This window comes from Capra hircus, chromosome 5 (assembly GCF_001704415.2).
Source record: "Capra hircus breed San Clemente chromosome 5, ASM170441v1, whole genome shotgun sequence".
NCBI lineage: Eukaryota > Metazoa > Chordata > Mammalia > Artiodactyla > Bovidae > Capra > Capra hircus.
The window spans coordinates 101756217-101774781 of NC_030812.1; the positions used below are offsets into that span (position 1 = coordinate 101756217).

At 41.7% G+C, this 18565-nt stretch overlaps 1 pseudogene; it reads right to left on the reverse strand.

Annotated features, from left to right (window-relative positions):
- The window catches only part of LOC108633319, an 89929-nt pseudogene that overhangs the window by 48733 nt on the left and 22631 nt on the right, over nucleotides 1-18565 (reverse strand).

The window sequence follows — 18565 nt, forward strand, 5'->3', positions numbered from 1 at the left end:
TTGAATTTGGTCCAGTTCAGTTCAGTCACTCAGTCATGCCTGACTCTCTGTGACCCCATGGACTGAAACACACCAGGCTTCCCTGTCTGTCACCAACTCCCAGAACTTGCTCAAATTCATATCCATCGAGTCGGTGATACCATCCAGCCATCTCATCCTCTGTCATCTCCTTCCCCTCTGCCTTCACTCTTTCCAAGCATCAGGGTCTTTTCTAAGGAGTCAGTTCTTTGCATCAGTTGGCCAAGGTATTGGAGCTCAGTCCTACCAATGACTATTCAGGTCATTCATCTCTACTTCAGCTCAGTCCTACCAATGAATATTCAAGATTGATTTCCTTTAAATTGACTGGGTTGATCTCCTTGCCATGCAAGGGTCTCTGAAGAGTCTTCTCCAACACTACAGTTCAAAAGCATCAATTCTTCAGCACTTAGCTTTCTTTTAAATATGCTCGATTAATCGATAAGTGTCTCTTTCAGCCATGACACAATGCTTGCCAGATCTTAGTTCCTTGACCAGGGTTGAACCTAGGCCCTAGCAGTGAAAGTGCAGAATCCTAACCTCTGGACCACCAGGAAATTCCCTAATCTATAAATATTCATGCAAGTATATCACATATAAAGTAATATGTTTATGTCACATTATGGAGACATAAATGCCAAAAGCAGAGTGATTCCTCACTCCTTGCAAGGAGTCTGAGAGCATTAAATATGGCATATGGTCAAGATGATGCTACCAAATGTATGAGATTACTTATATTTTGAATCTCTAAGGAGGCTGGGCATTGAGGAGCACAAATTCACTCTTTCCAGATAGAAAGATTGCAGGAGATCAACTGACCCCACTCACCTGTCTGAGAGAACCTCACCCCATCGTCCTTCTCTGGGAGCACTTCCTCCTCGCTCCCCTGAGAGGCAGGAGGAGTTCCAGGCACTGGTACTTCTTCAACATCATCATAATTTTCAGCAGGGACATTAGTCCTCTGATGTGGGGGTTCCAAGAGAAGACAAGGGAGTCTATGAAACCGCAATAAGTGGGTTGATCTGGGGGATACATAAGATACCTTCCGACCCACAGTTTCTGAATAGAAGCACCAGTCACTCCTTGTTTCAAAAGACTTTTTTCTCTAAGACCATGTTTCATTTTGATGTGTCCATAAGCCAAAACATGATTTTACATATCTTAATATTTTCTGGTGGAAACTACATATCTCAAAGCAACTCTTCCACCCTTGAGCATTGCTAAAGGACTTTGGCAAATTGTGCTTTACAGATGTTATTTTTTTAAAACCATTGTGTGCCTGTGGTGATTCTGGACCCAGAGAGACCAGCCCCGATGTGAGACATCACAGAACAGCCAGAGAAGGAGAAGGATGAACCCCATCTGGACACAAGGGATGCCTCTGGCTCGTCAAAGGAAAACCATTCCCCTTAAATCTCCTCTGAGGGAAACTCTCCTCCTCAAAGCCCAGCTGAGCCAGGTCCATCTCTATTTCCTGGAGTGGATCTGGAGTCACTGTTGTCCTCACCATCTCTGGTGTAATACGGCAGTTTAGTCAGAGAGAAATCTGACGGGAAGCCTCATGTGGAGACAAACATCACACAACACACAGAATGACCCTCCCCACACCCACGACCTGTGTTAAGGCTGAGAAGGGACAGGCCTGGCTCCTGCAGTATAGACAGAGGCTGGGAGATCATGGGGCTCTGAGAGGCCATCCTGCCTCTCTGGAGGAGCCGTCTCTATGAGCCTGGGGCACACATGGGGTCTGCAGATGCTGAGAAGATGTGCACAGCCAGGGGGTGGTGACAACCAGAGATCCCAGGAGGGCAGACAGAGGCACTCACCTGGGCTGCCCAGACCTTCCTTCTGTGTCAGAAGGTAATCGAGCTCCTCATACACAGCTTCAGCAAGAGCATCTTCATAGCTAGATAAGGCTGAGAGATCACCCAGCAGGTCAGAGAAGCTTCCCCAGATACCCCGATCCAGCCAGCCCACCTTCGCCTCCCTGGTGCTCACATGGGGGCCGCCAGGACCTCAGCGTCGTCTCCTACCCCGTGCACCATGTCAGCACCTTCTCCCCTCGTCTGACCCTGATCACAGCTCAGCGCCAGCTCTGTCTGGTCTCACAGGAGAGGCCATGACTCGTGAGAGCTCACAGCCCAGTCCTAAGATCCTCTGTCTACTCAGCCCTTAGAGCTCAGCACGGAGCACATGGAGTCTGCAACTCAGAACAGTACCTGGCCCAGGTTCCCCTCCTCACACCTGCCCCATCTCCTGCCTCCACACACTCTCCCTGGTCCACAGGTCCCCCTGCAGCCCACCTCTGCGCTCTGCTCTCCATCTGAGCAGCTGAGTCACCAGGATGACAAGGACCATGAAGAGAAGGGCTCCCAGGATGAGGCAGAGGACCCCAGGCAGGGAGAAGATGCCAGGGAGAGAATTTGAGGTTGTTCTGGTCCCTAAGGAGAACAGGAAAAAGGGCTGGAGATAGTCTTGGGCACAGAGAAATCTCCTGTGTCAGCATTTTCAGGAGCTCCGGACAATGGCGTCGCAGCCTCAGACAGTGTCAGGGCTCCCCTGGGTCTCATCCTGAGACAAGTCAACTCCACTCTGGCCAGTGTGGCCCCGAGGCAGAGATGGGGATTGTCAGGGAGCTGCCCTGCCGAGACAGCCTCTGAGGACCCAGCTCATTTGTTCTCCTTGGGCTTCAGGAGACAGAGCATCAAACAGTCCAGGGACCCGCACCTCACTGATGAGGAGCAACACTTAAGGGCAGGTGGGAGTTCCTTAGATTCTACAACATGGGAACCAGACTTCCTTGGACTCTGGGCAGGAGAACATTTGACCCTGGACATCAAGGCAAGGGATTGCCCCAGTGTAATACCCTGGCTACCCCCCACAGCCACGGTTCTTCAGACTCTTTCCTCTTCTGAGCTGTCAGAGAACCCACAGAACAGGCCCCCAGTATTTGAGTATTCTCTCCTCCCCATGGATGGATCATAGTACCTGCTGTAGTCGTGGGCAAATTTGTCATTACACCTAGAGAGAAAAACAGTAGTGTGGAGAAGAAGAATTGGCCAGAATGCAGGGCAAACCATTTTCCCCTCCTGAGCCTGAAATCACCCCTCAGTCTCCACAACATCAGTGTCCAGTCCTCCCAGCTCCCCTGTCCTAGATCAGAGCCTCAGCACCCAGAATGTCTGAACAGAAATTCCGCACCATGCCCGGCCCAGCCCACTGCCCCTGCACTGCCCCAGCTCACCCAGGGTGGACGCTGAGCCCCTCACTCACCAGAGCACCTCACACCAGCATCCTCCTCATGTTTGCAGTCGCTCTGCCCCCAGGGCTCTGCACCACAGTCCCACAGGGAGGATTCCCGGCCCCCGCATCGCACCTTGTCCAGCCAGATGCTCCCATTTCCAGGGCCAAATGTCGCGGCCCGCACGGCTTCCAGGGCCTGGCCACAGCCCAGCTGCTGACACACCACCTCGGCCTCTGCCAGGCTCCAGGAGTCATCGCACACGGTGCCCCAGGAGCCGCTGTGCCAGACCTCCACCCGCCCTGAGCACTCGCTGTCTCCTCCCCTGAGTCGGAGCTTCTCTCTGTCTGAAAAGGCAGCAGCCCCTCCTGTGACTGCCCTGGTGGGAGGAAGGAGCCCCCTGGAAGCCACAGGGGAGGGGGCAGGGCTGATGTACCTGAGCAGGGGGCAGCAGCTGGACAGCTCTTGGGTCTTCTTCCTGCAAACAATGGGGAAACACTGGGTCAGAAATCACTGAGGGTGGTCCTGTCCCCACATAAGATTATCTAAGGTCTGACTCAGTACAAATGACACATGAAAACACAGGCTCATTATCTCCTGGGCTGAAACATTCACTGCATCTGATCACCAGCTGAAATTACTTTAAATATTTACTTGCTTATCAGTCTTCACACCTGCAGCAAATATAAACACAGACAACTGCAAATGTACACACAGTCCTCTGAATGAAAGTTCCATTAGAAGAAGGACCTTGAATATCTTATATGTGCCATGTTTCTGCTATTAGGACAGTGCCTGCACATTGTATGCACTCATTCAACAAATATCTATGGAAGACCATTTCTAAATACCTAGATAGAGGCTTGATAAATATTTATTAAATGAATGGACTGACAAAATTCAGTGAAATAAAATTTCTTTTTTAAAATTCATACTAATCAGTGAATTATTAAACCAAATATAAATTAATGGTAACAGTCTAGGATAATAGTTCACATTAAAAATAATCAGTCCAGAAACAGAGAGTCAATTTATATTCAAAATCTCATGTACATAATTGTAATGGAAAATTATTAGATAGATAATAAACTGCTCTTACCTACTATTCAGTGTGACACTGGGCAGGTGAAGACTACTGTTGTAAAAAGAAATCTCTTTTCTAAATTCATTTTTAATTGGGAGATAATTGCTCCACAATATAGTGTTGGTTATGTGTGTGTGTGTGTGTTAGTTGCTCAGTCATGTTCAACTCTTTGTGACCCTATGGACTGCAGCCCACAAGGCTCTTCTATCCACAGGATTTTCCAGACAAACATACTGGAGTGGATTGCCATTCACTTCTCCACTGGATCTTTCCAGGGATCAAACCCAGGTCTTCCGCACTGCAGGCAGTTTCTTTGCTGTGTGAGCCACCAGAAAAGCCCATAGTGTTAGTTAGGAATCTCTTAAAAAGGAAGTATACAGGAAAGACTTAGTAGAATTCTGAGAAGATATATGGACACATATATGCACACACTGAGTAAGCCAGAAATTTTTGCAATAGTTAAAAAAAGCCTACTGAGAAAAATTTGTATTGAGAAGATGCAGAAATAATAAACAAAAGACTGAAAGTATATATATATATAATAATTGAAGCTGACAGAAATACAAATAAATTCCAAAAAACAGAAGGGTAAATAGTATCTGTCATAAAGTATCAACATTTATATATTCTTTCCAGATCATCCTATCAAAACTCCTACCCACTCTATGCAGAGAACCTCTGAGAAAATGATGTCAGGACCTCTGTGACCAGGTTGCTCATTTTCATGGTCAAAGACTTTACCACCTCTCAATTCACAGGTTTAATTATAGGAAAAACATCATCAATAAAAGGTCTCATAGTTTAATGCCTCTTTGGCCTCCAAATGAAAAAGACAAAGAGATGAGCAAAGAGAGGCAAGGAAAGGACTGAGCCTCTGCTTTTGAAGTATCTGATCCCACATTCTCTTAGCTATGGGTTTCAGGCAACATCCAGCATACCATTCAAGGTGTACCTGAATGGGGTGTGTGTGTGTGTATGTGGAGTGGGAGGGAAGGAGAAAGAGAAACAGAGAGGGAAATGTTGAAGGAACAAGATGCTATGGTTTGACTATTTGTCACTCTCGCCAACATTTATTTATTTCATTCAGAATTTATTGCTGAAATCTCAATTCCCAATGTAACAGTATTTAGTGGTGGAGCCTTTTCAAACTCTTCCAAAAACAGAAGAAAAGAACACTTCCAAATTCATTTTCTGAAGCCAACATTAGTCTGATACCAAAGCCAGATAAGGACACCACGAGGAAAGAAAGTTACAGGCTAATACTCTGACAAATATTGGTGCAAAAATCATCAACAAAATATTAGAAAACTGAATCTGACAATACACTAAAAGAATCATATATCATGATCAAGTGATATTTGTTCCAAGGATACAAGGATAGTTCAACAACACAAATTATTCAATGAGAAACACCAAATAAAAAAATGAAGGTAAAAATCATATCCTCCAAGGATGCAGAAAAAGTGTTTGACAAATTCAACACCCACTTACAGTAAAAACTCTTTTACAAAGTAGGTATAGAAGGATTGCATCTCAACATAATTAAGGCCATATGAAAAATTCTGAAAGAGATGGGAATACCAGACCACCTAACCTGCCTCTTGAGAAATCTGTATGCAGGCCAGCAAGCAACAGTTGGAACTGGACAAGGAACAACAGACTGGTTCCAAATAGGAAAAGGAGTACGTCAAGGCTGTGTATTGTCACCCTGGTTTTTTAACTTATATGCAGAGTACATCATGAGAAACGCTAGGCTGGAAGAAGCACAAGCTGGAATCAAGATTGCTGAGAGAAATATCAATAATCTCAGATACGCAGATGACACCACCCTTATGGCAGAAAGTGAAGAGGAACTAAAAAGCCTCTTGATGAAAGTAAAAGAGGAGAGAGAAAAAGTTGGCTTAAAGCTCAACATTCAGAAAACGAAGATCATGGCATCCGGTCCCATCACTCCATGGGAAATAGATGAAGAAACAGTGGAAACAGTGTCAGACTTTATTTTGGGGGGCTCCAAAATCACTGCAGATGGTGATTGCAGTCATGAAATTAAAAGACGCTTACTCCTTGGAAGAAAAGTTATGACCAACCTAGATAGTATATTCAAAAGCAGAGACATGACTTTGCCAACTAAGGTCTGTCTAGCCAAGGCTATGGTTTTTCCAGTGGTCATGTATGGATGTGAAAGTTGGACTGTGAAGAAGGCTGAGCATCGAAGAATTGATGCTTTTGAACTGTGGTGTTGGAGAAGACTCTTGAGAGTCCCTTGGACTGCAAGGAGATCCAACCAGTCCATTCTGAAGGAGATCAACCCTGGGATTTCTTTGGAAGGAATGATGCTAAAGCTGAAACTCCAGTACTTTGGCCACCTCATGCAAAGAGTTGACTCACTGGAGAAGACTTTGATGCTGGGAGGGATTGGGGGCAGGAGGAGAAGGGGACGACAGAGGATGAGATGGCTGGATGGCATCACGGACTCGATGGACGCGAGTCTGAGTGAACTCCGGGAGTTGGTGATGGACAGGGAGGCCTGGCGTGCTGCGATTCATGGGGTCACAAAGAGTCGGACATGACTGAGCGACTGAACTGAACTGAACATATCATTTGACTGTAAAAAACCAAAAGCTTTTCCTCTGAAATTAGACACAAGACAAAAATGTCTACTCTCACCACTTTTATTCAACTTAGTTTTGGTAGCCCCATCCAGATCCATCAGGCAATAAAAAGAAAATCAAGATATCCAAATCTGAAAGGAAGAGGCAAAATTGACACTATTTGCAGATAGAAAAGTGAAAGTGGTAGTCACTCAGTCGTGTCTGACTCTTTACAACCCCAAGGACTGCAGCCTGCCAGGCTCCTCTGTCCACTGGGATTCTCCAGACAAGAATACTGGAGTGGGTTGCCATTCCTTCCTCCAGGGGATCTTCCTGACCCAGGGACTGAACCCAGGTGTCTTGCATTGCACACAGATTCTTTACCATCAGAGTCATGAGGAAAGAAACCCCCTTACATGATATTATATGTAGAAAACACTAAAGACTTCAGCAAAAATATGAGAACCAATATTACTCAGTAAAGTTGTAGAAGAAACATCTGTACACAAAAATCATATGCATTTCTTTACACTAACAACAAACTGCTATAAGAGAAACTGAGAAAACAATTCTATTTACATTTGCATGAAAATGAATAAAATGTCTAGGAATAAATTTAACCAAGGAAGTGAAAGACCTGTACACTGAAAACTATAAACACATGGAAGAAAGAAACTGAAGATGACTCAAATAAATGGAAAGATATTCTGTGCTCATGGATTGGAAGATCTAATATTATTCATATGCCCATACTACCCAAAGCAATCTACAGATTCACTGCAATCCTTATTAAAATTCCAATAGAAATTTTCACAGATACAGAAGAAACAATCCAAAAATTTCATGGAACCACAAAAGGCGCTCAATACCAAAGCAATCTTCAGAATGAATAACAAAGCTAGAGGTGTAGTGCTTCCTGATTTTACACTATATACAAAACTATATTAATCAAAACAGTAAGTCTTTGGTATAAAAGTGAACACAGAGATCAATGGAACAGAATAGAGTCCATAAATAAACTCACATTTCTATGGTCAATTAATTTTTGACAAAGAAGCCAAGAATATACAGTGGGAAAAGGACAGTTTTTTCAGTAAATGGCATTGGGAAAACCAGACAGCCACATGCCAAAAATGAAAATGGACCACTATCTTACACCATTCCCAATAATTAACTTAAAATAGGTTAAAGACTTGATCACAAGTCCTGAAGCCATTAAATTTCTACAGGAAAACACAGAAAATAAAATCCTTGACACCAGTCTTTGTGATGATTTTTTGGATTTGACACCAAAAGCAAAGGGAACAAGACTAAAAACAAGCAGTTGTGATGACATAAGGCTAAAAAGCTTCTGCCCAATTAAGGAAACCATCAACAAAGTGAAAAAGCAACCTATGGAATTGGAGAAAATACTTGCATATTATATTTTTGGTAAGGATTATCATCCAAAACACAAGAAACTCATACAACTCAGTAGCAAAAACAAACAATCTGATTTTTTTTAAATGGGCAGAGAGGCGGGTTTAAGATGGCAGAGGAGTAGGACGGGAAGACCACTTTCTCCCTCACAAATTCCTCAAAAGAACATTTCGACGCTGAGCAAACTCCACGAAACAACTTCTGTAGGCTGGCAGAGGACATCAGGCAACCAGAAAAGCAGACCATTGTCTTCAAAAACAGGTAGGAAAAAACATAAAAGACGAAAAGAGAGACAAAGCAGGTGGGGAGGGAGCTCTGTCCTGGGAAGGGAAGCCTGTCCCGGGAAGGGAATTTTAAGAAGAGAGGTTTCCAAACACCAGGAAACACTCTCCCTGCCGAGTCTGTGGCAAGCCTTGGAAACACAGAGGGCAACATAACAGGAAGGAAAAATAAATAAATAATTAAAACCAGCAGATTACAAGCCCAACAGTAACTCCCCCAGCGGAAAAGCAGCACAGACGCCTGCATCCGCCACTAGGAAGTGGGGGCAGGGCAGGGAAGCGCGGGAGGCGCAGGCTGCAGAGATTTGTAAGAATCGGGCAGGAATGCCCCACGCGTAACCAGAACGATCTAACTTGGGCTAGCAAACCAGACTCTGGGATAGCTACCACACGAAAAGCTCGAACATAAGACACCACCAGGACCGCGCAGGACGGAACGGAAAAAGCCGCTGCAGACCATCCCCTGCTGGGACAGGCAGCCAGAGCCATAAGGGCTGGAAATGGGCAATTGCAGCCCCAGAGAGACTCTACCTACCAAACTGCAATCAGGCTTCTTTGTTAAGACTTCTGGGGGTGCTGAACAGTCACCATCTGCCTCACAAGGGGCGCCAGTGGTACACCCAGAAATCTGAGCAGCAGAGACAGAAAAGGCGACTAGTTGCAGCGACGGTGCTCGCCAAACTCCTGAGCTACTCGGACCTGGGAAGGGCACAAAACGCAGTCCCAACCGAATCTGAGCCTCGGAGGGCTACCTGAGCGCCGAACCTGAGCGGCTTAGACCGGGGAAGTGCACGCAGCCTAGGGCCGGCCCCAGACGGTTCCCGGCTGAGCATAGTAGAACCAGAGCAGTTTGTGCGCTGCGAGAAGGGACAGGTCCAGCGTGGCTGAGACAGTGTGTGCACACGACAGTGCTATTTGTTTGCAGCATCCCCCCTCCCCACAGCGTGACTGAACTAGTGAGCCTAAAGACCAGCAAACAGAAGTTAAACAGAGGGAACCGCAAGTGACCCCACACTGCCCACATCAGAGAAGGGTGAGATATATCTTTACTATTTTTACAATCATTCCTTTTTATTCCCCCCCTTTTTTTTCTTGTTCTTTTTTTTTTCCTAACTTTTTTTTTTATTATTAAGTCTTCTATTTCTCCTCTAATTTTTATTTCTATAGCCTACTATTACTTTTCAAAAAAAAAAGACTATTTTTTTTAAGGCAAATGCCATATATAGTCTTTATGTGGTGTGGTTGGAGTTTTTTAATAATTCTTGTGGCTTTTTTTTTTTTTTTTTTTAAATCCAACCTCTACTCTAGATTTTTGAACTTTGCTTTTTGGTTTTTGTTGTCAACTTTGTACATTTAAAAATCCAAACTTCACTACCCAATTCTACCTGAGAGCGAGACTACTGGCTTGACCACTCTCTCCCCCTTTGGACTCTCCTTTTTCTCCACCAGGTGGCCTCTGTCTCTTTCCTCCCCCATCTCTTCTCTATCCAACGCTGTGAATCTCTGTATGTTCCAGACGGTGGAGAACACCTAAGGAACTGGTTACTGGCAGGATTTGTCTCTCTCTTTCTCATTCCTCTCTCTTATCCTCCTGGCCACCTCTGTCTACTTCCTCCCTCTCATCTTCCCTGTATAACTCCATAAATACCTCTGAGTGGTCCAGACTATGGAGCGAACATAAGGAAGTGACTACTGGCTAGCTTGCTCTCTCCTCTTTTGATCTCACTGCATCTCATTCCAGTCACCTCTAACTACCCCCTCCCTCTTCTCTTCTTGTAACTCAGTGAACCTCTCTGGGTGTCCCTCAATGTGGAGAAACTTTTCATCTTTAACCTAGATGTTTTATCATCAGTGCTGTATAGATGGAGAAATCTAGAGGCTACTGTAAAAATAAAACTGAAAACCAGAAGCAGGAGGCTTAAGTCCAAAGCCTGAGAACATCAGAGAACTCCTGAATTCAGGGAACATTAAGCAATAGGAGCTCATCAAATGCCTCCATACCTACACTGAAACCAAGCTCCACCCAAGGGCCAACAAGTTCCAGAGCAAGACATACCATGCAAATTCTCCAGCAACACAGGAACACACCCCTGAGCTTCAATATGCAGGCAGCTCAAAGCTACTCCAAAACCTTTGACGTCTCATAACCCATTACTGGTCACTCTACTGCACTCCAGAGAGAAGAAATCCAGCTCCACCCACCAGAACTCCAACACAAGCCTCCCTAACCTGGAAACCTTGACAAGCCACTGATACAATCCCACCCACAGTGAGGAAGCTCCATAATAAAGAGAACTCCACAAATTACCAGAATATTAAAAGGCCACCCCAAACGCAGCAATATAACCAAGATGAAGAGACAGAGGAATACTCAGCAGGTTAAGGAACAGGAGAAATGCCCACCAAACCAAACAAAAGAGGAAGAGATAGGGACTCTACCTGAGAAAGAATTCCAAATACTGATAGTGAAAATGATCCAAAATCTTGAAATCAAAATGGAATCACAGATAAATAGCCTAGAGACAAGGATTGAGAAGATGCAAGAAAGGTTTAACAAGGACCTAGAAGAAATAAAAAAAGAGTCAATATATAATGAATAATGCAATAAATGAGATCAGAAACACTCTGGAGGCAACAAATAGTAGAATAACGGGGGCAGAAGATAGGATTAGTGAAATAGAAGATAGAATGGTAGAAATAAATGAATCAGAGAGGACAAAAGAAAAACGAACTAAAAGAAATGAGGACAATCTCAGAGACCTCCAGGACAACATGAAACGCTCCAACATTCGAATTATAGGAGTCCCAGAAGAAGAAGACAAAAAGAAAGACCATGAGAAAATCCTTGAGGAGATAATAGTTGAAAACTTCCCTAAAATGGGGAAGGAAATAATCACCCAAGTCCAAGAAATGCAGAGAGTTCCAAATAGGATAAACCCAAGGTGAAACACCCCAAGACACATATTAATCAAATTAACAAAGACCAAACACAAAGAACAAATATTAAAAGCAGCAAGGGAAAAACAACAAATAACACACAAGGGGATTCCCATAAGGATAACAGCTGATCTTTCAATACAAACTCTTCAGGCCAGGAGGGAATGGAAAGACATATTTAAAGTGATGAAAGAAAATAACCTACAGCCCAGATTACTGTACCCAGCAAGGATCTCATTCAAATATGAAGGAGAAATCAAAAGCTTTACAGACAAGCAAAAGCTGAGAGAATTCAGCACCACCAAACCAGTTCTCCAACAAATTCTAAAAGATATTCTCTAGACAGGAAACACAAAAAGGGTGTATAAACCCGAACCCCAAACAATTAAGTAAATGGTAACAGGATCATACTTTCCAATAATTGCCTTCAACGTAAATGGGTTGAATGCCCCAACCAAAAGGCAAAGACTGGCCGAAAGGATACAAAAACAAGACCCCTCTATATGCTGCTTACAAGAGACCCACCTCAAAACAAGGGATGCATACAGACTGAAAGTGAAGGGCTGGAAAAAGATATTCCATGCAAATAGAGACCAAAAGAAAGCAGGACTGGCAATACTCATATCCGATAAAATAGACTTTAAAACAAAGGCTGTGGAAAGAGATAAAGAAGGCCACTACATAATGATCAAAGGATCAATCCAAGAAGAAGATATAACAATTATAAATATATATGCACCCAATATAGGAGCACGACAATATGTAAGACAAATGCTAACAAGTATGAAAGGGGAAATCAACAATAACACAATAATAGCGGGAGACATTAATACCCTACTCAAACCTATGGACAGATCAACTAAGCAGAAAATTAACAAAGAAATGCAAACTTTAAATGATACATTAGACCAGTTAGACCTAATTGATATCTATAGGACATTTCACCCCAAAACAATGAATTTCACCTTTTTTTCAAGTGCTCATGGAACCTTCTCCAGGATAGATCACATCCTGGGACATAAATCTAATCTTGAGAAATTTAAGATAATCGAAATCATTCCAATCATCTTTTCTGACCATAATGCATTAAGATTAGATCTCAATTACAGAAGAAAAACTATTAAAAATTCCAACATATGGAGGTTGAACAACACACTTCTGAATAACTAACAAATCACAGAAGAAATCAAAAAAGAAATCAAAATATGCATAGAAACTAATGAAAATGAAAACACAACAACCCAAAACCTGTGGGACACTATAAAAGCAGTGCTAAGAGGAAAGTTCATAGCAATACAGGCATACCTCAAGAAACAAGAAAAAAGTCAAATAAATAACCTAACTCTACACCTAAAGCAACTAGAAAAGGAAGAATTGGAGAACCCCAGAGTTAGTAGAAGGAAAGAAATCTTTAAAAATAGGGCAGAAATAAATGCAAAAGAAACAAAAGAGACCATAGCAAAAATCAACAAAGCCAAAAGCTGGTTCTTTGAAAGGATAAATAAAATTGACAAACCATTAGCCAGACTCATCAAGAAGCAGAGAGAGAAAAATCAAATCAATAAAATTAGAAATGAAAATGGAGAGATCACAACAGACAACACAGAAATACAAAGGATCATAAGAGACTGCTATCAGCAATTATACACCAATAAAATGGACAACGTGGAAGAAATGGACAAATTTAGAAAAGTACAATATTCCAAAACTGAACCAGGAAGAAATAGAAAATCTTAACAGACCCATCACAAGCATGGAAATTGAAACTGTAATCAGAAATTTTCCAGCAAACAAAAGCCCAGGTCCAGACGGCTTCACAGCTGAATTCTACCAAAAATTTCGAGAAGAGCTAACACCTATCCTACTCAAACTCTTCCAGAAAATTGCAGAGGAAGGTAAACTTCCAAACTCATTCTAGGAGGCCACCATCACCCTAATACCAAAACCTGACAAAGATACTACAAAAAAAGAAAACTACAGGCCAATATCACTGATGAACATAGATGCAAAATTCCTCAACAAAATTCTAGCAATCAGAATCCAACAACACATTAAAAAGATCATACACCATGACAAAGTGGGCTTTATCCCAGGGATGCAAGGATTCTTCAATATCCGCAAATCAATCAATGTAATTCACCACATTAACAAATTGAAAAATAAAAGCCATATGATTATCTCAATAGATGCAGAGAAGGCCTTTGACAAAATTCAACATCCATTTATGATAAAAAAAAAAAACTCTCCAGAAAGCAGGAATAGAAGGAACATACCTCAACATAATAAAAGCTATATATGACAAACCCACAGCAAACATTATCCTCAATGGTGAAAAATTGAAGCATTTCCCCTAAAGTCAGGAACAAGACAAGGGTGCCCACTTTCACCACTACTATTCAACATAGTTCTGGAAGTTTTGGCCATAGCAATCAGAACAGAAAAAGAAATAAAAGGAATCCAAATTGGAAAAGAAGAAGTAAAACTCTCATTATTTGCAGATGACATGATCCTCTACATAGAAAACCCTAAAGACTCCACCAGAAAATTACTAGAGCTAATTAATGAATATAGTAAAGTTGCAAGATATAAAATCAACACTCAGAAATCCCTTGCATTCCTATACACTAATAATGAGAAAGTAGAAAAAGAAATTAAGGAAACAATTCCATTCACCATTGCAACGAAAAGAATAAAATACTTAGGAATATATCTACCTAAAGAAACTAAAGACCTATACATAGAAAACTATAAAATACTGATGAAAGAAATCAAAGAGGACACTAATAGATGGAGAAATATACCATGTTCGTGGATCGGAAGAATCAATATAGTGAAAATGAGTATACTACCCAAAGCAATTTACAAATTCAATGCAATTCCTATCAAGCTACCAGCTGTATTTTTCACAGAACTAGAACAAATAATTTCAAGATTTGTATGGAAATACAAAAAACCTCGAATAGCCAAAGCAATCTTGAGAAAGAAGAATGGAACTGGAGGAATCAACTTGCCTGACTTCAGGCTCTACTACAAAGCCACAGTCATCAAGACAGTATGGTACTGGCACAAAGACAGAAATATAGATCAATGGAACAAAATAGAAAGCCCAGAGATAAATCCACACACATATGGACACCTTATCTTTGACAAAGGAGGCAAGAATATACAATGGAGTAAAGACAATCACTGTAACAAATGGCGCTGGGAAAACTGGTCAACCGCTTGCAAAAGAATGACATTAGATCACTTTCTAACTCTGCACATGAAAATAAACTCAAAATGGATTAAAGATCTAAACATAAGACCAGAAACTGTAAAACTCCTAGAGGAGAACTTAGGCAAAACACTCTCCGCCATAAATCACAGCAGGATCCTCTATGATCCACCTCCCAGAATTCTGGAAATAAAAGCAAAAATAAACAAATGGGATCTAATTAAAATTAAAAGCTTCTGCACAACAAAGGAAAATATAAGCAAGGTGAAAAGACAGCCTTCTGAATGGGAGAAAATAATAGCAAATGAAGCAACTGACAAACAACTAATCTCAAAAATATACAAGCAACTTATGCAACTCAATTGCAGAAAAATATACGACCCAATCAAAAAATGGGCCAAAGAACTAAATAGACATTTCTCCAAAGAAGACATACGGATGGCTAACAAACACATGAAAAGATGCTCAACATCACTCATTATTGGAGAAATGCAAATCAAAACCACAATGAGGTACCACTTCACACCAGTCAGAATGGCTGCGATCCAAAAATCTGCAAGCAATAAATGCTGGAGAGGGTGTGGAGAAAAGGGAACCCTCCTACACTGTTGGTGGGAATGCAAACTAGTGCAACCACTATGGAGAACAGTGTGGAGATTCCTTTAAAAATTGCAAATAGAACTGCCATATGACCCAGCAATCCCACTTCTGGGCATACACACCGAGGAAACCAGAATTGAAAGAGACACATGTACCCCAATGTTCATCACAGCACTGTTTATAATAGACAGGACATGGTAACAACCTAGATGTCCATCAGCAGATGAATGGATAAGAAAGCTGTGGTACATATACACGATGGAGTATTACTAAGCGTTAAAATGAATACATTTGAATCAGTTCTGATGAGATGGATGAAACTGGAGCCGATTATACAGAGTGAAGTAAGCCAGCAAGAAAAACATCAATACAGTATACTAACACATATATATGGAATTTAGAAAGATGGCAATGATGACCCTGTATGCAAGACAGCAAAAAAGACACAGATGTGTATAGTGGACTTTGGGACTCAGAGGGAGAGGGAGAGGATGGGATGATTTGGGAGAATGGCATTGAAACATGTATACTATCATGCAAGAATCGAATCACCAGTCTATGTCTGATGCAGGATACAGCATGCTTGGGGCTGGTGCATGGGGATGACCCAGAGGGATGTTGTGGGAGGGAGGTGGGAGGGGGGCTCATGTTGGGATCACATGTACACCCGTGGTGGATTCAGGTCAATGTATGTCGAAACCAATACAGTATTGTAAAGTAAAATGAAGTGAAATAAATAAATTAATTAATTAAATAAAATAAAGGAAAAAAAATTTTTTTAAACAAACAAAAATAAATAAATAAAAAATAAAATGGGCAGAGAACCTGAATCGACATTTTTTTAAAGAATACATAGAACTTGCTAATAGGTACATGAAAACGTGCTCAACATAATTAATCATCAGAAAATACAAATCAAAACCACAATGAGATATCACCTCAGATCCTCTAGAAAGGCTTTTATCCAAAAGAAGAAATAACAGGAGTTGAGGAGAATGTGAAGAGACAGGAAAGCTTTTGCACAGTTAGAGGGAATGTAAGTTGAGGCAGCCCCTATGGAAACAGCAATGAGGTGCATCAAACATTAAAAATAGAACTGCCATACGATTTAGGAATTTCACTTTGGAGTATTTATCTGAAGGAAACAAAAACACTAACTTGAAAACTCAATGTTCACTGCAGCAACATATGTTCAGTTGCTAGGTTGTGTCTGACTCTTTGCAACCCCATGGACATGGAGCATGCCAGGCTCCTCTGTCCTTCACTAACTCCCAAAGTTTCCTCAAATTCATGTCCACTGAACTAGTGATGCTATCTATCTCATCCTCTGTGGCCCCCTTCTTCTTTTGCCTTCAATATTTCCCAGCATCAGGGTCTTTTCCAATGAGTCAGCTCTTTTCATCAGGTGGCCAAAGTATTGGAGCTTCAGCTTCAGCATCAGTCCTTGAAATGAATATTCAGGGTTGATTTCCTTTAGGATTGATTGGTTTGATCTCCTTTCTGCCCAAAGGACTCTCAATTCAATTGTGGCATCCAAGCACCACAATTCAAAAGAATCAACTCTTTTTAGCTTCTTCTATAACCCGACTCTCATGTCCAGAGATGACTACTGGAAAAAATATAGCTTTGACCATATGGACCTTTGTCAGCAAAGTGATGTCTCTTTATAATACCCTGTCTGGGTTTGTCACAGAGGAGCAAGCCTCCTCTAATCTCATGGCTGCAGTCACCATCAGCAGTGATTTGGGAGTCCAAGAAAATAAAATCTATCACTGTTTCCACTTTCTCCCCTTTATTTGCCATGAAGTGCTGATGATCTTAGTTTTTAGAATGTTGAATGTTGAGATGTAAGCCAGCTTTTTCACTCTCCTCTTTCAGCCTCAATGAGAGGCTCTTTAGTTCCTCTTTGCTTTCTGCCATTAGAGTGATATTATCTGTGTATCTGAGACTGTTGATATTTCTCACAGCAATTTTGATTCCAGCTTGTGATATGTACAGCCTGGCATTTCCTATGATGTTCTCTGTATAAAAGTTAAATAAACAGGGTGACAACATATAGCCTTGACGAACTCTTTTCCCAATGTAGAACCAGTTGGTTGTTTCACGTCCAGTTCCAAATGCTGCTTTTTGATCTGCATACAGGTTTCTCAGGAGGCAGGTAAGGTGCTCTGATATTCTCATCTCTTTAAGAATTTTCCACAGATCATTGTAATCCACATGGTCAAAGGCTTTATGTAGTCAATGAAGCAGATGTTTTTCTGGAATTCTCTGGCTTACTCTATGATCCAACAAGTGTTGGCAATTTGATCTTTGGTTTCTCTGCCTTTTCTAAACCCAGCTTGTACATCTCAGAAATTCTCAGTTCACTTACTGCTGAAGCCTAGCTTGAAAGACTTTGAGCATAACCTTGCTAGCATGTGAAATGAGCACAATTGTGAGGTAGTTTGACCATTCATTGGCATTGCCCTTCTTTGGGATTGAAATGAAAACTGACCTTCTCCAGTCCTGTGGCCACTGATGAATCTTTCAAATGTGCTGACGTATTGACTGCAGCACTTTAGCAGTATTACCTTTTAGTATTTTATAGAAATATATTGGGAGAAGGAAATGGCAACCCACTCCAGTGTTCTTGCCTGGAGAATCCCAGGGACAGGGGAGCCTGTTGAGCTGCCGTCTATGGGGTCACACAGAGTCGGACACGACTGAAGCGACTTAGCAGCAGCAGCAATATATATGAGTCAAACAATGTAAGTCTTCACTGATGAATGGATAAAGAAAATGTAATACAGACTTATATCTACCCATAAAAAGAAGAAAATCTTGCCAGTTTCAACAACATGGATGGACCTCGAAGGCATTATATTAAGTGAAATAAATCAGAGAAAGAAAAATGACATATAATCTCATTTATATGTGTAATATTAAAACAAAAAGCAAGTTCAGAGATGCTGAGTAGTTGGTGGCTGCCGGAAGTGGGGGATTTGGTGCAGGCAAAGGTAATCAAAAGGTATAAATTTGAATTATAAAATGAATAGGTGAAGAGATATACAGGATGGTGACTATAGTGAATACTGTATTGTCTATTTGAAAGATGGCAAGAAAATACATCTTAAACATTCTCATCATGTAAGAAAAATATTTAACTATACCATTCTGAAGGAGATCAGCCTGGGAATTTCT